Source organism: Tiliqua scincoides, chromosome 1 (genome assembly GCF_035046505.1).
Source record: "Tiliqua scincoides isolate rTilSci1 chromosome 1, rTilSci1.hap2, whole genome shotgun sequence".
In the NCBI taxonomy this organism is placed as follows: Eukaryota; Metazoa; Chordata; class Lepidosauria; order Squamata; family Scincidae; genus Tiliqua; species Tiliqua scincoides.
The window spans coordinates 309,346,304-309,367,535 of NC_089821.1; the positions used below are offsets into that span (position 1 = coordinate 309,346,304).

The following is a 21,232-nucleotide window of genomic DNA, read 5'->3' on the forward strand; positions in this document are numbered from 1 at the left end:
ACACACTGGTTTTTTGGCTATAACCTTTGATAGAATAGAGATATTTCAATGTGGTTTGTTTCATTGCATAAAATTAAACATTGATATAACTTGATGGTATTATTCAAAAATACCAAAATTTTAAAATTTTTGGCAAGTAGTGGTGTCACCCCTCCCCCTGTGCGTATCACCTGGCATGGCCCACACCTCCCTAGCGACCCCACTGCCTCCAGCCTCTTTGCCTCCCTCTTTGTCTTCAACTCCCTCTTCAGGGACCCTTTCCTTGGGTTCCCTGTTGCCCTGATCCCTTGGCTGTCTGACATTTACCATCCCTCTGCTCACTTCCTCTTGCTTCTTCTCCCCTTTCACCTTCCTTCTCGCATGTCTGTCCGCCCTTCCTTATGTTCCCCATTCCCCAGAAGCCCTGCCACCTCTAACTATGGAGGTGTGCTGGTGTCCCCTTCTTCCACTGCATCATAGTGAACATCAATGAACATAGTCAGACCTCATCAAGGGTAATGTGTTGAATTCTAGATGCCACACATAAGAAAAATGCAGCTGAGCTGTATCAGTTTCAAAGAAGGGCAACGATCAGACCTTCTGGAAAACAAGTCCCATGAAGAAAGGTTGAGGGAACACAATATATTTTGCCTGCAGAAGTCTTAGGGGAGCCATGATAGCACTTTCAAATACCTGAAGAGATAAGAACATAAGAACAGCCCCACTGGATCAGGCCATAGGCCCATCTAGTCCAGCTTCCTGTATCTCACAGCGGCCCACCAAATGCCCCAGGGAGCACACCAGATAACAAGAGACCTCATCCTGGTGCCCTCCCTTGCATTGGCATTCTGACATAGCCCATTTCTAAAATCAGGAGGTTGCGCATACACATCATGGCTTGTAACCCGTAATGGATTTTTCCTCCAGAAACTTGTCCAATCCTCTTTTAAGGGCGTCTAGGCTAGACGCCATCACCACATCCTGTGGCAAGGAGTTCCACAGACCAACCACACACTGAGTAAAGAAATATTTTCTTTTGTCTGTCCTAACCCTCCCAAAACTCAATTTTAGTGGATGTCCCCTGGTTCTGGTGTTATGTGAGAGTGTAAAGAGCATCTCCCTATCCTTCCCCTGCATAATTTTGTAAGTCTCAATCATGTCCCCCCTCAGGCACCTCTTTTCTAGGCTGAAGAGGCCCAAATGCTGTAGCCTTTCCTCATAAGGAAGGTGCCCCAGCCCAGTGATCACGGAAGAGGGCAAAATTTGATCTCTTCTGCTCTAGAAAGTAGATCTAATGAGCTTAAGCTACAAGACAGGGACGCAGCAAGCAGGGGCAGCGAGCGGTCCACCCTGGATACCAGGCCACAAGTCGGCCATGTGAGGCCCAGCCAAGATGGCTGTGGGACTCAGGAAAAGCAGCAGCTCCAAAGCAACTCAGCCAGTTTCATCGGAGCAGAGCCAAGTTGCTTTGCAGCTGCTGCCGCCGCCACCAAAGCAAGTGCCTCAGCAGGAAGGAGCCATGCAGGCTGAGTTTGTGCATGCATTGGAAGGTGTGGTGAATGTGGCTTTGAAAGGGGTACGGCTGTGGAGGTAGGCATGTGTGCATCAGGCTGACCATGGCAGGCCTCCCTTCAGATTGCTGGGGAAGAGTCACTCTGCTGCAAAGCGACTCAGCCAATCTCAGCTCCGACAAGCCTGGCCAAAGTCAACCCCCTTCCAGTTCTTTGCTTCTATGTTTCTTCATTATGCCTTTGACACCCCAATTCCACCTCCACCAGCACAGAGCATGCAGTGCTGCCGATGGAGCACATACTGCATGCTCTAGTGCAGTGGGTAACCAGAAGACCTGGCAGAGGTAGGTAAAAAACTTTTGTTCATAGGTCGCCTGACCTCCAAAGAGTCTCCTCAGACAAACACCAGCTCTTTTACTCCTGTAAGTCCAAGGAGACTCCTGGAGGTGGGTCCATGCTGGGGATAGGATCTTGACATTTGCTGTCACCACCAAGATGCTCCCCCCCCCAACTCCAGTTTGGCCCATTCCTCCCCTGGCCCACCCCCTCCACCACCTTATGTGCTCTGGTAGGTCATCCTGGAGTACAGGGAGCCTCCAGCCACTTATAGCCACTGTCCCGTAGTGGTGGTGCTGAACCATGAAATCCGCCACCATAAGAGCCCACTGGGATTGGCTGCCTATCTCACAACCTTAGCTCTCTTCCATCGTTCGAAAAAACCTAAGAAGCATCCTGGTTCAAAGACAGTTTGTCCCTAAAAAGTGAAAATCAGAGATATTCCAGAAACTACAGTTCTATGCCATCTGTCCCCCATTTATTTGTTCATTAAGTTAGAGCTGTTGGAGCTGTTGGTGACTGTGTTTATAACTTTTTTCAAATAATGGGCAGGAAGAATGGACTGAGGCTATGGTGAGTAGATCTACAGTATACACACTGAAGGACAGACTGAACATTACAAGAGTGTTCCATCATTTTTCAGTTGCAGCCACAGAGGTGCCCAATTTGTATCAGAGCTGTGGCATGATGGGAATATTTCTCCCCTTTGCTGCAGCCCCAATTTAATTGTCTTCTTAAACTGCTGTAGCCATAATCCATAGAAGTGCTCCATTGCCAACAGAAGCTTCAAGGGGGAAGTTAAATTGGGAAATCAGCATGGGGGAGGAAGGGTGTCCCAAAACTGAAAGAGGAAAAAACCATGTAGGAAGCGTTTCACGTATCATCAAGTTTCAGAAGGTGCTTAAAAATATATATATTTTATTCAAGACCTGATCTATACAGAGGATTTCTGTTCAGTCTTCTAGCTTTGCATGGTGGGTTGTAGCCTGAACTCATCTCCAGGGAATCGGCCATCCATGAGGGCAACTGAAGTGGTGGCTGCAGGAAGCACATTGAGAGAGGTTCTTACCTCCTTCGGCCTGCCTTGGCTATTTTGCTCAGTGAAGGCCCATAAGGGAATTACTCCATCTCTCCTTCTCAATGGTGAAAATTCCATAGACAGTCATTGGAAAATGATCTGGTGGTTTAGTTGTTTGTTTCCAATATTTGTATTTCTAATCATGGCGATCAACATGGCGCACACACTATTCAGTAAAAACATATTGTTGTAATAATATTGAACATGCCATGAAAAAACAACAATATATAATGCATCAATTAAAAAGATTACTGTAGTCTAAAACACATCACTAAGGTAGCCAACCCACCATGCCTTTTACAGAGAGAGGGCTTGGAACAGCACAATGTTGCAGTGTTTGGGGCGGCCATTCTGGTACTAGGGTATTTGCATCCTAAATTATTGTGTCCCAGTCAAATGCATCCCAGTCATTGACATCCCTGGACAATTGCATCCAGATTTTTGCATCCCGGTTAGGTGCTTCCCACTATAGCTGGGCAACGAACTATAAATGGGCAACAAAACCCATGTTATATATGCTAAGCCTCTTAGGGCGCAACCCAGAGGGCCCAAGAGGGTCGCAAATGTGCCATAAAGCATGTTTGCGCCTCCTCGGGAGTAAGCTGTGTCGGCGCACGGAGCTGCACTGGCACATGGAGGCTGAATCCAGTGAGGACTACTCCGTGAGCCTTGCATCATCCCAGTTGGGCTGACACAAGCCTCTGGTGTGGGCAGGAAAGATGCAGGAGGGAGGTGTTTCTGGGCGGGGGGAGAGCAGGTGAGGAGCGGGAGATCAGAATGGCTTCAAGCGGCTCCACTCTCTTCAAACGTGTGCCACCTCAGGAAATTTCCCTTGCCTCTGGCTGAGCCGCTTTGAGTCCCTATCCTGCGCTGGATACAGCACAAGCTTCTTGGCTTGTCTGTTCCAGCGCAGGGTAGGATTGTGCCTTTATTCCAGTCTAACCCTACCTCTGGGTTTAAAAAAAAAATACATCTAATATAAATATACATGTATTGGGACACAAATTTAAGGGAAGTAAAAAAAATGGGTGCAAATGTCCAGGGATGCATTTGGCAGGGTCACACTTGTCCAGTATGCAATGGTCCTGTCACTGGCCTTTCTTGAGGTACTGTGGTCCTAGGCCATTTAGGCCTTTAAAAACCAAAACTAGCGCTTTGCCCTGAGCCCAGAAACCACCTGCAATGGCTAATAAAAGCTATGTTGAGACAGTTGTGCAGTGACAACAAATCCTTTGACCTCCATTAAGAACGACAGTTCCCAGGGTTTCCTGGGGAAAGCAAATAACTATTGCACTAGTTTAACCCTACAGTGTTGGCCTTACAAGTGCCTTTACACAATTAGATCAAGATGTGTGCTTACCTACCTGCAGCTAGTTATCACCCTGGTTTCAATCAGGCATAAAAGGGTCCTGTTTCAATTGTGTTTCCTGTCCATCCCCTTCCCATTATCCTCGTTGCTGGACAATCTAATCCTAGCAAAACAATACAAGTATGCTCCCTGTCCTCGAAGAGCACAAGGCGTCTGTTTAGCTTCCAAAACAGTCACCAGTTCTATAGCTGTCTATGGTGGGGAAGACCAGACAGTTCCAGTTCTACAAGAGGAAACCAAAAACATGTGGCACAAATAAGCAACCACAGGCAAAAGCCAGGGAACCTCACCTGTATGAGACGACCTTCTAAAAACAAGAAGTACCCCAGATTGCAACAGGAGACCTTTTTCCCCCAAGCAAGTTTGCATGCAAACAAAGGGCCACGTGGAATCCTGTACAGAAGAGGGACATGCAGTTGGTGGGGAGGCAGGTAAGGAAGAGCCTCCCCGCCAGAGTCCTTTGGAAAGTACCGCCGCCCTGTGAGGTGCACAAGCACAATCAACCCACATGCAGCACCCCACAGAGCGGCACAGCACATGGGTTGAATGTGCTTGAGCACCTCACAGGGCAGCGGCGCTTTTCGAAGGACTCCTGCCACCTCCCACCCACTGCACGTCCCTGGTACAGAGCAGAGAAAGAAGCCCATGTGGGATTCTGTAAACTTTCTCTCTTGGAGCAATTACGAAAAATGTCAGAGACGAAGCAGCAAATGTTTTAAACAGAAGCAAAAAACCAACTGGATATCTCGTTTTAAAATGTTGTTGGCAACCTTCAGTCTCGAAAGACTCTGGTATCGCGCTCTGAAAGGTGGTTCTAGAACAGCGTCTAGTGTGGCTGAAAAGGCCAATTCGGGAGTGACAATCCCTTCCACACCGAGAGCAAGTGCAGTCTGTCCCTGGTCTGTCTCCCTGGCTGTGGGCCTTCCTTCTTTGCCTCTTAGCCTCAGTCTGTTGGCCAAGTGTCTCTTCAAACTGGGAAAGGCCATGCTGCACAGCCTGCCTCCAAGTGGGCCGCTCAGAGGCCAGGGTTTCCCACTTGTTGAGGTCCACTCCTACGGCCTTCAGATCCCTGTTGCAGATGTCCTTGTATCGCAGCTGTGGTCTACCTGTAGGGCGCTTTCCTTGCACGAGTTCTCCATAGAGGAGATCCTTTGGGATCCGGCCATCATCCATTCTCACAACATGACCAAGCCAACGCAGGCGTCTCTGTTTCAGCAGTGCATACATGCTAGGGATTCTAGCTCGCCTGAGGACTGTGTTGTTTGGAACTTTGTCCTGCCAGGTGATGCTGAGGATGCGTCGGAGGCAGCGCATGTGGAAAGCGTTCAGTTTCCTCTCCTGTTGTGAGTGAAGAGTCCATGACTCGCTGCAGTACAGAAGTGTACTCAGGACACAAGCTCTGTAGATCTGGATCTTGGTATGTTCCGTCAGCTTCTTGTTGGACCAGACTCTCTCTGTGAGTCTGGAAAACGTGGTAGCTGCTTTACCAATGCGCTTGTTTAGCTCGGTATCGAGAGAAAGAGTGTCAGAGATCATTGAGCCAAGGTACACAAAGTCAGGGACAACCTCCAGTTCATACGCAGAGATTGTAATGCAGGGAGGTGTGTCCACATCCTGAACCATGACCTGTGTTTTCTTCAGGCTGATTGTCAGTCCAAAATCTTGGCAGGCCTTGCTAAAACAATCCATGAGCTGCTGGAGATCTTTGGCAGAGTGGGTAGTGACAGCTGCATCGTCGGCAAAGAGGAAGTCACGCAGACATTTCAGCTGGACTTTGGACTTTGCTCTCAGTCTGGAGAGGTTGAAGAGCTTTCCGTCTGATCTGGTCTGGAGATAGATGCCTTCTGTTGCAGTTCCAAAGGCCTGCTTCTGCAGGACAGCGAAGAAAATCCCAAACAAGGTTGGCGCAAGAACACAGCCCTGCTTCACTCTGCTTTGGATGTCAAAGGGGTCTGATGTGGAGCCATCGAAGACAACAGTGCCCTTCATGTCCGTTTTAAAAACGGGATTATAATAAAGCATTTTTCCTTTGGAAGGACAACTGGGACCATACTGGACGCCCATTAGGCGGAGAACAGCAGACGAAACAAGATTCTTCCATTTCAATGTGATCAGATGCAGGTCTAGCCCAGGGGTGTCAAACTCATTTCCTATAGAGGGCCAATGTTAGAATTCCTTGTGCTTGCTGAGGGCCAGAAGTGACAACATTAAGCTGAAGATGGCCAGAAATGAGCACTTTATTCCCATAGAAGCTCCCATAGAAGCTCATTAGCTGCAAATGTTCAAATCTTGTTCATATTCTCAAGATTTGAGAGAGCCCAATTATCACACTGGGAGAGCCCCAATGGGGGCTGGATACATTGATTCCAAGGGCCACATTCAGCCCACGGGCCTTACGGCTGACACTCCTGGCCTAGCCATTTACTGGGTCAGTGGGACAAACTGCAACCAAGTGCAACAAGGGGCATCTGGTAACATCATTTGATTTTAATTAGCAGACAGGTCACTAGTGCCCAGCAGTCTTAACAGTTCGTTTTTATAGGGCTTTGTAGGTCATCAGCCCCACTGGGTTTGGACGCTAACCGATAACCAGTGCAATTGCAGCAACATAAATCAAGTACGTTCCCATGGCCCCACATGTGCCATAAGATGGGCAGCGGCTGGAGCATCGGATTGTTTCAAGGGCAATCCCACATAGAGTGCATTACGGTAATCAATCACTGAGGTTACAAATGCATGAATGGCGGCAGCGAGATCCCTGTTTTCTAGGAAAGGACACAGTCAGCAAATCAGCTGCAATGGATAAAATGCACTTGAAACTAGATAGAGGAGGTTTGCTCATTTGCAGAGCTCCCACAGAATTTGTTCAGCTGGAAGATTTCCTGCATGGGCCCTCCCCCATCAATGAAGGGGCCCTTGGTTTGGTAGTCTCCTCCTAATCTGTGCCCAGTCACTCTGCTATTCAAAGTGGCTGCTTTGCCTGGTCTCATCTGCAGGCTAGCCCTGATCTCCAGGCAGCGTGTCTTTGGACTCCTGGAATTTTTGGCTTTTACTGGATTTTGCTCTGCCCATCTCCGGAGGTGTTCTGAAGTTTATTTGATTGTGTTTTGATTATGAAATGCATTTGCAATATGGTGTTTAGGATGTTGTTAGTTGCCCTGTGGAGACTTAACACCATGTCAAGGTCCATATAGCCTTGACACCGTGTTGACAAATGTCCCTATATAGTCAGAGCTACAGTTTTCCCAGTTGTAATGTATGGCTGCGAGAGCTGGATCATAAGGAGGGCTGAGCGCCGAAGAATAGATGCTTTCGAATAATGGTGTTGGAGAAGACTTTTGAGAGTCCCCTGGACTGCAAGGAGATCAATTTAGACAATCCTACAGGAAATCAACCCTGACTGTTCATTGGAAGGACAGGTGCTGAAGCTGAAGCTTTGGTCATCTCATGAGAAGGGAGAACTCCTTAGAAAAAACCCTGATGCTGGGAAAAATTGAAGGCAAAATGAGAAGGGGACAGCAGAGGATGAGATGGTTAGATAGTGTCACAGAAGCAATGAACATGGACACACTCTGGAAGTTAGTGGTAGACAGGGGGGCCTGGCGTGCTGTGGTCCGTGGGATCACAACAACAGAGCCTTGAGGAGCAAAATTGTATTGGCAACCTTCAGTCTCGAAAGACTATGGTATCGCGCTCTGAAAGGTGGTTCTGGCACAGCGTCTAGTGTGGCTGAAAAGGCCAATCCGGGAGTGACAATCCCTTCCACACCGGGAGCAAGTGCAGTCTGTCCCTGGTCTGTCTCCCTGGCTATGGGCCTTCCTTCTTTGCCTCTTAGCCTCAGACTGTTGGCAAAGTGTCTCTTCAAACTGGGAAAGGCCATGCTGCACAGCCTGCCTCCAAGCGGGCCGCTCAGAGGCCAGGGTTTCCCACTTGTTGAGGTCCATCCCTAAGGCCTTCAGATCCCTCTTGCAGATGTCCTTGTATCGCAGCTGTGGTCTACCTGTAGGGCGCTTTCCTTGCACGAGTTCTCCATAGAGGAGATCCTTTGGGATCCGGCCATCATCCATTCTCACGACATGACCAAGCCAACGCAGGCGTCTCTGTTTCAGCAGTGAATACATGCTAGGGATTCCAGCACGTTAAGGAGCAAAAAGTGGAATACAAATGGTTAAATAAATTCCACGGGCTTCATCTTTTCTAGGGGAGTGGGGCCAAAAAAGTCCCAACCTCAGAAGGCTGGATCTGGGCCCGGAACAGATCCAGCCTGGCAGCTGCTAGGCTTCCCCTTAGCCCCACCAGGGTAGCTCGGAGGGAAAGAGAGCCTGGGTAGCACAGCCAGCCCTGGGGCAGCCCCATCGGATACGGGGCTCTTTTGGCCCCCACCCCAAAGGTGAGGTAACAGGGCATGAGCCAGGCTACCTGCAGGAACTTGAACCCTGCTTGCACACCTCCCACAGTGAAGGACTCTGGCGGGGCGTTTCTGCCTCCCCTGCTTCCCCACCTATCACACATCCCTGATTCACAGTCACCTGCACACACACTTACAGGGAAACGTACATCTCTCTAAGAACTGTTAATTTCTAAGACCAAATAATCTCTAATGTGCTTCTTTAACTAAGCAGCTCCTCCCATTTCCAGTTCAAAGGAGCCAGCCCTGCCCGATGCATCCATGCCTGACCTTACTGTAAAGCCGACCTGCTCTTCAATAATTTAAGAAGGGGGAGTCACTCGGTTTTGCAAAACATGCCCTGGGGGTGGTCGGGTGGGGGAGAGAGATGTAGGAAGGAGGCTAAAGGAAGCTTTTAGTCAGTTCTCTGGCTAGGTTTATTGATGACCTGATGATCAATCCTCTTGTTCTTTCCTGGCTGTAAAGCTAATGGGAGGTGAATAGCTTTTAGTTAAGCTTTTTAGACTTTTAGAAATAAAACGGAGACAAGAGCTACTAAATAATGAGAATGAAGCCATTGTTCCCTTCACCTTTTTAAACAGATGAAATGTGTCAAACAAGACTCGAAATGTCATTCCTGTTGCCATTCATTAGAGAAATGGGTTTCTCCCTCACCTCCTCCCTGGCCTTCTTTTATTTTACAAGAGATAACATAACCCGTCCTATTATTTATTCATGAATCGTAGCCATTAAAATGATAAATCAAATTATCAGTTTCCTGTCTCGCTCCAGTTTTAATAATTTTTTATAGCTGGCGTAATCCAAAGACAGCTTCCTTCCTATGAAACAGGAGACCTTTGATGACCTGTCTATTATGAACCTGCATTTCCTTCCCATTTTTGAGTCTATCCGAGTCATTTTCTCTGTCAATTCTGGCTGCAGTAAACATCCAATAAGGAACTTGGACAGTGATTCAGTGGAGAAAAATTACTCATGAAATCCTGGCCTTTTAACCTTTAGAATATAGAATGCTAATAAGTGACTTATTCAAGGTTTTCTTGAAATCAGTGTGTAGGGAGAGGATTGGGTAGAAATACTGTTTCACCACTGCCTGCTGGGAAAGAAAGTGTGTAGCACCATCACAACTGGACAGGGCAGCCTGACATAAGGCCAAATTGGGGTGGGAGGAGCAAGAAGAAGAGGAGGACTGACGTCTGCCTGGATCTATTCTTTAATTGGATCCTGTGGCCCGCCAGCTTGTTTAATTTTTGCAAGAAAGAGTGCAAATTCAAGATCTCCCAGTCTAGGCATAACTCAATTCTAGTAAGACAATGGTCTCCAATCTTTGCATCCTCAGAACCCCAAAGTGCAATCTGTGACCCAGCTTTACCATGCGCTCCTAAACGTGTTCACTCAGAAGTCAGTCCCACTGAGTTTAATGGTGCTCTGTCTGCCATTACTGCAATTAACGTATCACCATTCCGTTTTGTGTGTGCATTTTGTAGCACATTTTGTATGGACTAAGAAGGAAGGTCCCTGCCCCAAAGCAAGATCCCTGCCACAATCTCAAAGAGGCACAGCAGAGGAGGACGCAATGTTCTCAGATCATGGGAGGAAAGCTAGAAGACTCTAAATGAAACCACAATTCCCACCCACCCCCCATTTTAGCCAAATTATCACACACTCTAATCTTCTAAAACAATGGCTAAAGGAGATGTCTCAAAAGGTGTTGGGGGTTCCGGTTCCTCTGTAATTTGAGCACTGGCTGATTCCCTAGTACTGGTAATGTGCAACATAAAGCAGCTGGACTTACTTCTGAGTAAACATGTATTGTTTGTTGGCAACCTTCAGTCTCGAAAGACTATGGTATTGCGCTCTGAATGGTGGTTCTGGAACAGCGTGTAGTGTGGCTGAAAAGAAGAAGTCAGAGAAGCCAGGTGTCATTGTCCTTACGTTCCAGGTGCCCAGCTTTAGGGCAGGAGTTTTCTGTTTTCTGTTGCATGGTGCAGAGTTGTCGATCCACTTGTCGGTTTTTACCCTAAACCCCACGCACCCCATGAGGTTAACGGACCGTGGCGAGGCAACACCTTACTGGCTGGGGACTGCCCAGCTTAAGGCGGGCGTAGCTGCCCAATGAGATGCAATGATCTCTCCCACTGTCAGAAGCAGTCCCTGGTGTCATACTCTACGCCAATCGAGCAAAGACTTATAACCGGTAAACTGCTGCTTCCCGTGTTGTGCCGTATGCCGTATGGCGTATTTCCATTGGAAATGGAAAAGGTGCAAAAGAGAGCGACTAAGATGATTACGGGGCTGGGGCACCTTCCTTATGAGGAAAGGCTACGGCGTTTGGGCCTCTTCAGCCTAGAAAAGAGACGCTTGAGGGGGGACATGATTGAGACATACAAAATTATGCAGGGAATGGACAGAGTGGATAGGGAGATGCTCTTTACACTCTCACATAATACCAGAACCAGGGGACATCCACTAAAATTGAGTGTTGGGCGGGTTAGGACAGACAAAAGAAAATATTTCTTTACTCAGCGCGTGGTCGGTCTGTGGAATTCCTTGCCACAGGATGTGGTGCTGGCGTCTAGCCTAGACGCCTTTAAAAGGGGATTGGATGAGTTTCTGGAGGAAAAATCCATTATGGGGTACAAGCCATGATGTGTATGCGCAACCTCCTGATTTTAGGAATGGGTTAAGTCAGAATGCCAGATGTAGGGGAGAGCACCAGGATGAGGTCTCTTGTTATCTGGTGTGCTCCCTGGGGCATTTGGTGGGCCGCTGTGAGATACAGGAAGCTGGACTAGATGGGCCTATGGCCTGATCCAGTGGGGCTGTTCTTATGTTCTTATGTTCTTATGGCGAAGTTGGAGTGTCCTCTCCAGTGCGCGAAGCCTGGGTAAAGAAGGTACCCAGGTAAAGAACAACCTATCATGCAGATAGGCTGTTACCCATGCAGCAAATCCTCCCTCTCCACGTCGCTGGAATGGTCCAATGGAAAGGCAGAAGCCAATACGGTTGTGTGTGGACATATACTGATATATGTCCCTGACCCTTTGTCTTGGTTGTTCTCCTCCTATCTTTCTCAGGACACATCTGCATTATAATAATTATAGTAACAACAGTGTATTATCATAATTATATTATATATAATATATATAATGTGTGTCAAAACAGGAAATGAAAATAGTCTACACAGCAACATAAAACAGATCAAACCAGGTGAGAGTGGCAGTGGTTTGAAAAGTGTTTAACAGCCCAATCCTAACTACGGTAACTTCCCAGCCCCAGAGCAGCTGTGCCAATGGGGTATGAGCTGCATCCTACGATGAAAGGGCAGTCACAGAGACCTCCTCAAAGTAAGGTGACATTTATTCTCTTACCTTGGGGGCTGCACTGTGGCTGCATCAGTGCGGGAAAGTTAGTAAGGACTGGGTCCTAAAACACAGATCAGAGAAGCCCGTTGGGCTACAATAAATAGATATGCAGTGCAATCCTAACTTGAGCTGGAGCAGGCATGCCAGTGGACCTGCGCTCTATCCAGTGCAAGGTTTAGGCGCTTAGTGGCTCAGCCCAGGGCAAGAGGAACAGCTTCCCTTTACCCCAGGGAGAGCCACTGCAGCCCCAATAGGGCTACTCGGCTCTGTGCCACCAAAATTGGCGGCACAAATCTGAGCAGCCCAGGGCTAGCCCTGGTTGCCTGGGAACAGGGTTAGGATCTGACATCACCCTCCCACCTTCTCCCTGCCCTCCACAGACCACTGTGTTGGCTGAGCTCAGGGCCTGCAATAGTGCAGGGAGGCTGGCACAAGTGCGCCAGCCTCACTGCCTCCAGAGTGGCGCAAAAGCGCTTTGCAGCACTTTTGTGACACTCCTGGGCAGTGCTGGCCTAACTGCCAGTTTGGATTGCACCCTGAACGGCCTTTCTAAAAGTGGTTAGTGATGGAGGCTGTCCCAAACCTTGGATGCCCCATCTGGACAGGAACTCCCATGAGTACCCAACCATTGTACACCTGACTGTGGAGGTTGGAGTGGGAAGGGGGACCCAATGTATGAAGGAAGACCTGAAGGAAGACGTGGTGAGTGGAGCTCTTGGGCAGGTTCATCTGCGTCCTGATGAGCCTTTTCTGTAGCTCCATCTCACCCTCTGAGACTCGGCAGTTTCACATTTATCTTTTACTCTTGAGAGATGGGAGTTGAGAAAATATGGCATGTAAGTGCAGAATTGACAAAAACAAAACTAAAGAATTGACTGAGGTGGCAATCCTATGCACACTTACCTGGGACAAGTCCCATTAAATGTAGTGGGGCCTGCTTCTGAGTAGATATAACTAGGATTGCACTGACAGTCTAATATCTTAGACATAAATATTATATAATACTAAATGGGTGATCCTGGTGAATGCTTGTCCCAGTATTATTGTCAGTTCTGTACAACTGGCAGTTGTTGCTGATTTCTGTGTTTAGTCTGAGTTCATGGGATGTGGCTTGTATCTTCCCTGGATAACAATGATACGGCAATTTTTCTTCTCTTTCTTCTTACTCTGTTGATTAATATGTAATTCAGAAAATATTCTATTCGTTATGGATACAGGTGAAAGGTTACCTTCAATATTGATATACGAGAAAGATTCCTGAATATAAAATGACTGAAACTATAAGGTAATGGTTCCCAAACTTTTTCAAATGGCAGCTTCGTTGACCTACTGGGCCTTTGGCTGCAGCTCTCCATTAGGGCTACAATCCTAGATATTGTATAGGGTGGCGGGTTTTTCACAAGGACTCTGCTGCTCCCCTGGCTGATTACCGTGGCTCCCCGGGGAGCCACGGCTTACAGTTTGGGAACCAAGGAGCTGTTGGTCTGCCCCTATAGACAAACGTCTGCCCCTAAAGAGTATGCTTTAATATGGAAAGGACATCACTTCCTTATTCCTTAGTGAGACTGAACTGGATATTGAGCTTTGACTTTTTAATTATATTCCTTGTTCCCCCCCCCCCCGCTTTAAAATAATAATAAAAAATTGAATATGTCACAGTCTTGGGCTCCAAACTCTCTGATTCCGTACTTGAATAGCATACTCAGTTCATCCAATAATCCAGGCCTGTCTGTTATTTGCACCTTCTGTTTTTACACCTCTGTTTTTACACCTTTTACTTTTGCTCTCTCTCTCTTTTTATTTTATCTCTTTTACTTTTACACTCTCTTGCTTTAGAAAGCTGAGAGCAATATACACAGGGCTCCGGAGGCTTCCTGCCTGATCATGGATTGGGCTGGTACCTCACTATCATGACTACATACAGGATTAGATCAGCCACCTTATAGGTGGCTTCTCCGAAACTGTCACACATACACAAGGTCTGCAAACTGGGAGAGGGTCAAAGGCCGGCTGCTTTTTATATATTTATAAAACATCTAGATCAACAGAACGGCTACCCCAAAGCACGATCACCTGACAAGCGATAACAACCTTTGAGTTGGACTCCTTCAAGCAAACAACAGGGCTGGAGGTGGAGTGGAGGGATCCAGACCGGTTGTGAAACTGCTCAAGGGGGCCGCTCCTGCCCCTTCGTGCCACTCCTGCATTGAGATGCTTCTGAAGATCAACAAGCTGCAAGGCACGCTAGAAAAACGTGTGCTGTGGCAATTGAGCTTTTCCCTCCCTGTGCAGGGTGCTCAGAGCTCCCACCCACCCAGAGATAGCTACTATGTTTCTGTTGTTGCTCAAAGACTGCAGGTCTTGTGTGAAACTGTCTCACCTTGAGAGGAATCATGGGCCCTTCCTGCTCACTTCTATCTGCCCCAGGGGTGTCTAGTTCTAGGTGTCTAGGGTAACTTGCAGGTGATCTCCAACATTTCAGTAGTAGCAAACTTACATCCACAATTTGCTGGCCTTGCTTTGTTTGCTTCTTCCTCAACCTCAGTGTTCCTCACCTGAAAAAACAGGAGAAGTAATTGGCTACCACTACCCTGTCAATTGTCTCCTGGCTTATCTTAGATAGTGGGGGCCCTTGCAGGAGAGCCTTCAAAGTTGATCTCAGTGCATGGGCAAATTGATGTGGGAGTAGGCAAAACTGGCACCCAGGTGGTCCCTGGTTATCAGTGTGCTGGAGTGTGTGCTGCGGCACGTTGGTGTGCTGCAAAAGGTCTGCAGGTGTGCCACAGACGTTTGGAGCACAGTGGTTGAACAGTGGCACAGAACAATGGTCTGTTCCTCTTCCTCCGCTGGCTCTGCTGGTAGAGGTCAGTGTGCCATGAGAAGAAAAATGTTGAAAATCACTGGCCTAAAAGGTAAACATTAGCGCTTGGAATGGTGCATGGAAACAGAATGGAAGCCAAGGAGCTCTATAAACACTTCCAAGAGTTCACAATAGTCCCCTTTTGTACCCTAATAGTTGTAGTTTGAATGCTTTCCACATGCACTGCCTCCGACGCATCCTCGGCATCACCTGGCAGGACAAAGTTCCAAACAACACAGTCCTGGAACAAGCTGGAATCCTTAGCATGTATGCACTGCTGAAACAGTTGGCTCGGTCATGTTGTGAGAATGGATGATGGCCGAATCCCAAAGGATCTCCTCTACGGAGAACTCGTGCAAGGAAAGCGCCCTACAGGTAGACCACAGCTGCGATACAAGGACATCCGCAAGAGGAATCTGAAGGCCTTAGGAGTGGACCTCAACAGGTGGGAAACCCTGGCCTCTGAGCGGCCCGCTTGGAGGCAGGCTGTGCAGCATGGCCTTTCCCAGTTTGAAGAGACACTTGGCCAACAGTCTGAGGCTAAGAGGCAAAGAAGGAAGGCCCATAGCCAGGGAGACAGACCAGGGACAGACTGCACTTGCTCCCAGTGTGGAAGGGATTGTCACTCCCGGATTGGCCTTTTCAGCCACACTAGACGCTATTCCAGAACCACCATTCAGAGCACGATACCATAGTCTTTCGAGACTGAAGGTTGCCAACAACATGAACAAACTACCACTTCCAAACAGTCTTCAAAGGCATCCCCATACAGAGTGCATTACAGTAGTCAAACATGGAGGACGCCAGGGCATGGATAACTGGAAGCAGGCTATCTTTAGGCTCTTTGTTTATGTTGAGGAACCCCAAGTGCAACTCTGATGTTCTTGCAGTGGCTTTACACTGCTGCGGCCACCATTCATGAAACCCAATTGATTTTTCACCCAGCTGTAGCTTGTTGCATCAATTTGTCAGGGTTTAAATATCAATTAAAAGAACTGCTCTCCTTTCTTGCCTGTGTTTGCTCCCTTCATCCCCCTCCCCCTCCAATAATGAACTGTTTAATGCCCAAGAGGCACTTTCAAATTATCAAGCGTAATGAGGGGCTGCAGCAGGAGATTTATTGCCCTTGTTTGATCTTCGACTAATGTATTGCTCTGATCCACCCAGCAGCCTGGTTGTTGGAGGTTCTTTACGCCGCTTCTGTTTTCAGGAGTTCGTTAGCTGCAGACCAAAAATGACACAAAAGATCTCAGCCCACAAGCGAATTCAATTTTTGCTTGTAATTGGTAACAAAATTGAATTAGTCCATTTCCTGGTTGCTCTGTTACTTTCAACTGTAAGTCTATATATATATATATATATATATATATATATATATATATATATATATATATATATATATACACACACACACACACACACACACACACACAAATATGTGGGTAGAACCCATGAAGTCTGTAAATGAGGCCAGCTGATGCATGTTGCATAAATGGCAGATTGTAAAGGGATGAAGGGGGATTCAAGAAGGGGATGAATTCAGGGTAACTTTCACCCTGAGTCTGCTGTCGCTGCTGCCCCTGCTACCTACCACCACATAAGAACAGCCCCGCTGGATCAGGCCATAGGCCCATCTAGTCCAGCTTCCTGTATCTCACAGCAGCCCACCAAATGCCCCAGGGAGCAGACCAGATAACAAAAGACCTGCATCCTGGTGCCCTCCCCTGCATCTGGCATTCTGACAGAGCCCAATTCTAACCACCTCCCTTCAAGCTGTAATTATCTGTTTTCTGCTTGCTTGAGCAAGGAGCACTCCCCTCTTTACTGTGCTTCTTGAGCACTCTTATCAAACCCTGAAGTGTAGGACTTCCAATTTTATTTATAGGGTCAGTGCAAACAAAGCATGCGTGGAGCACCGTAAAGGTTTGGGCTAGGTTGCTATGGTGTATATCTTTTGTTATTAGTGGCAGATGCTTTATAGACATTTTTCTATCCTTTATACAGAGATCAGAATACTGTATTAATAATTTTTAAAAGAATACTTAAAAATGACACCCATGAACATGAAGATGAAAACCTCTCAATTTCATCTGAGAAAGAGAAAACACGGTCCTGAAAGAATGCAGTTTGCATCCATCATCAAACGGGTAAAGCAATGGCGAAGAATAATGATGAGAATGGGTTTGGCAACCAGTGATGGAAATGAATTTAGCAGTGCCTTCAGCTCCCTTACAGAGCTGAAGAAGAGATTGATTGCTTCAATTATACCATCTGACTTCCTCAAATGACGTCCAAGGCTGCCAGAGCATTTCCACAGTTCCCCACTTCTGCACTGGCAAACCCTCCTTTCTGGAGTGAGTCTGGTCTGAGAAACTGTTGCCCGACTGTGGGTGGGCAGGATGGAGAGGGGACCCACCTGGGCAGTGACAACTAAGGCTCAGAGGCAGGAGCAACACCTATCCACTTCTTGTGTCCCCAACAAAAAGCGACAGGACAGGGCTGCATTCAAAACAAGCAACTGGATCTTCCAAGTTCTTGGGTCCCTTGATGGAACGGCAGATAGGCCTTGCGTGCCAAGAGCTTGAAAGTGTCGTCTTTTCATTTATCACGGAGACATCTCTAAAACTCCTCAAGGGAAACTGGCTGCCCTTTTGCAAAGGATTTCTCCAGCACAATCTCTTCCTCTTTTGGTAAATGGGAAGGAGAACTGGTGGGTATTACATGAATAGCCCCAAGAGTAGGAAGAACAAGGCAATTTCTGTGGAATTTACTGGATTTGTTTTTGTCCACATTAATATCCCTGAAAAGAGAACAAACAAAATTCAAGTCATTTGTATTTGGTTAGCAAGCATATTTAGGAAGCAGATTGTCAGTTCAAAAGCAGTGATTGTAACCTAGATGTCTAGAATACAGTATTATGGAGAGATATAGTATTATTATTAATAAGGGTGCTCCTGCCCTAGATCAATGGGTGGTCGCTGGAAGCCCCCCTGCTCTTCTTGACAAGGGAACTAGGACACTGGAGGCTAGGAAGAGCAGAGGCTGGCAAATCATTAGGTAAGGGGGTACAGCTTTCAGCATGCTGCTTGGTGTTAGGAAGCTCCAGAAAGGATTGCTGCTCTCTGTCTTGGGAGGGGGCTACTTTTGTAGAGGCCATGGCATGAGGGGAGAAGGTAAAATCCCTTCTCCCCACTTGTGGCGATCTCAATCCTGAGCAGCTTCCCCTCCTTCGTGGCCATTTCACAGTGACAAAACTATGCCTCTAACATGGCCTGACGTTTGAGCCTCAGACTCCTGCCACGCCTCTCATTCATTATGGCAGCGATGATGCCATTGGGTGTACATCGCTCACATGACACTCAGCAACAGAACCAGGGAAACAAAGTCAAAAGAGAGGCACCACTGCTGGCCGGGTTATCACAAGGAGGTGAGAAAATGGTCACTGGGCCGGAGGCATAGCATGGCTCCATTTTGCCCCCCCCCCCACCGGGAATGGCTCCGAAGGGAGGGGCCGCTCACCCACCTCCCTGCCAGGCTGAGTGCTCCACCCCCCTCCAGCTATGCCACCACACTGGGCTTTGCCAGCTCAAACTGCCTGGCCAACTGCTCCTCCAGATCCACTCATGGAGAATGCAAGTGTCTCAGGGAGAAGCTTGGCTCTATCGTCAGTGTGTTGGCATTTACACTGTACTCTTGGCTTAATGGTTGGCAACCTTCAGTCTTGAAAGACTATGGTATAAGCCTTCAGCACCCAGTATTCCCAGGCGGTCTCCCATCCAAGTACTAACCAGGCCTGACCCTGCTTAGCTTCCCAGATCATGGTAGAAGCCTACAGCACCCGGTATTCCCAGGCGGTCTCCCATCCAAGTACTAACCAGGCCTGACCCTGCTTAGCTTCCGAGATCAGACGAGATCAGGCATGTGCAGGGTAACAGGTGCTGGCTTGGCTTAACAGACCTCGATTTAAGAGGCTCCGGAAAGAAGACGTGTTCTGCTGCATTAAAAATTAGTCATATGTGCTTTGAGTATGCATGTCGCCTTTGATTTCAATGCATTTGCATTTAACAGACATTAGGTATTAACTCTTTCTCCCCTTTAGACTGTTAAATTGAGAGCTGACTGTATTTATTTTCAGAGGCGCCTTCGGCCATGTGTGCCCACTCCTGCAGTCAGAAGTGGCACAGTTCGCAAACAGACTTCCCATCTCACCTGCGACTTGTGCGTTATCTAGGTCAAGGCAGGGCCCATGGGGAGACTTCCCATCTGCCACTGCAGCTGCTTCCCAGCATTGCCCAGTAAGCCAGCCAGGCCCCAGTGTGGAGGCAGATGAGGAAGCAGCCAGGAACACGCAGCAGCTGTGGAGGAGAGTCCTCCTTTGCGTTGCTACTACGTGGATGGCAGTGAAGGAGAATTGTTGCACACCGTCTGGTCAGCTTTCCCAGAGATGGTGGTGCTCTGCTGGAAAAGGTAACAACAATCCACTGCTACTGCCGTAGCTGCAGTTGGCAGCATAGCAGAGGACTTGGGTCCATCTGCCACACAGCTCCTGGCACCGGGGAGGGGGGTGTAGTTGGCCATGCATACACTTTCCAATGCATAGGGGAGTGCACTTTGTGGGTCCTTGCAGGACTTTTCCACCCAGCACCCAAAAGTGGATCCACCACAGATCTAGGTCACTGTCACAAAGGCACACTAGCACATGCAAATTGCTTCAAAAGCTCTATAAATGCCATGCTTTTGATGCTTTTCAATGTGGAGGAAGGTTTCTGCTGTCCCCTGATGCTTTCTAACCAGGCTGTGCTCAGGATAAGGAGTTTTAGTAAAGTCACATTGCCCCCTTGTGCCTTAGCAAACCATTGCAAGGTCACATCGAGTCTAAGACCTCTGCTCCGCAAGAATTTGGGGAATGTTGGGTCTAGCCCAAGATTTTGTACTCCCGTTCCAGGCCAGCTGACAAGCTGCTGAACTGCTCCTGTGTACCTCTTGCAAGGCAAGCTGGAGCTTTCTCTTCAAGACAGGCGTTCCTGGAAGTTTGCTCCTTCCGCAGATGGATGCCTGATTTATCGTCATTATTGCAGAGGTTTGGGATTTTATTCGCTGTCCTGCTGAAGCAGGCCTTTGGAACTGCAACAGAAGGCATCTATCTCCGGACCAGATCAGATGGAAAGCTCTTCAACCTCTCCAGACTGAGAGCAAAATCCAAAGTCCAGCTGAAATGTCTGCGTGACTTCCTCTTTGCCAACGATGCAGCTGTCACTACCCACTCTGCCAAAGATCTCCAGCAGCTCATGGATCGTTTTAGCAAGGCCTGACAAGATTTTGGACTGACAATCAGCCTGAAGAAAACACAGGTCATGGTTCAGGACGTGGACTCACCTCCCTGCATTACAATCTCTGCACATGAACTGGAGGTTGTCCATGACTTTGTGTACCTTGGCTCAACGATCTCCGACATTCTTTCTCTCGATACCGAGCTAAACAAGCACATCGGTAAAGCAGCTACCACGTTTTCCAGACTCACAAAGAGAGTCTGGTCCAACAAGAAGCTGACGGAACATACCAAGATCCAGGTCTACAGAGCTTGCGTCCTGAGTACACTTCTGTACTGCAGCGAGTCATGGACTCTTCGCTCACAACAGGAGAGGAAACTGAGCGCTTTCCACATGCGCTGCCTCCGACGCATCCTCGGCATCACCTGGCAGGACAAAGTTCCTAACAACACAGTCCTGGAACGTGCTGGAATCCCTAGCATGTATTCACTGCTGAAACAGAGACGCCTGCATTGGCTCGGTCATGTTGTGAGAATGGATGATGGCTGGATCCCAAAGGATCTCCTCTATGTAGAACTCGTGCAAGGAAAGCGCCCTACAGGTAGACCACAGCTGTGATACAAGGACATCTGCAAGAGGGATCTGAAGGCCTTAGGGATGGACCTCAACAAGTGGGAAACCCTGGCCTCTGAGCGGCCCGCTTGGAGGCAGGCTGTGCAGCATGGCCTTTCCCAGTTTGAAGAAACACTTGGCCAACAGTCTGAGGCTAAGAGGCAAAGAAGGAAGGCCCATAGCCAGGGAGACAGACCAGGGACAGACTGCACTTGCTCCCGGTGTGGAAGGGATTGTCACTCCTGGATTGGCCTTTTCAGCCACACTAGACGCTGTGCCAGAACCACCTTTCAGAGCGCGATACCATAGTCTTTCGAGACTGAAGGTTGCCAATACAAATACAAATACATTGCAGAGGTGATGCCTGTGCTGATTGCCACTCAGGATGAAGCTATCAGCACCCATGAGCCATGAGTCTCACAGGGCTGGAGTGTGGATAGTGAACCT

General features: G+C 48.1%; 1 pseudogene; it reads right to left on the bottom strand.

The window, feature by feature from the left end:
* Positions 1-18,729: 18,729 nt before the first annotated feature.
* On the bottom strand, positions 18,730-18,846 carry LOC136637370 (5S ribosomal RNA; annotated as a pseudogene).
* Between the last annotated feature and the right edge of the window lie 2,386 nt (positions 18,847-21,232).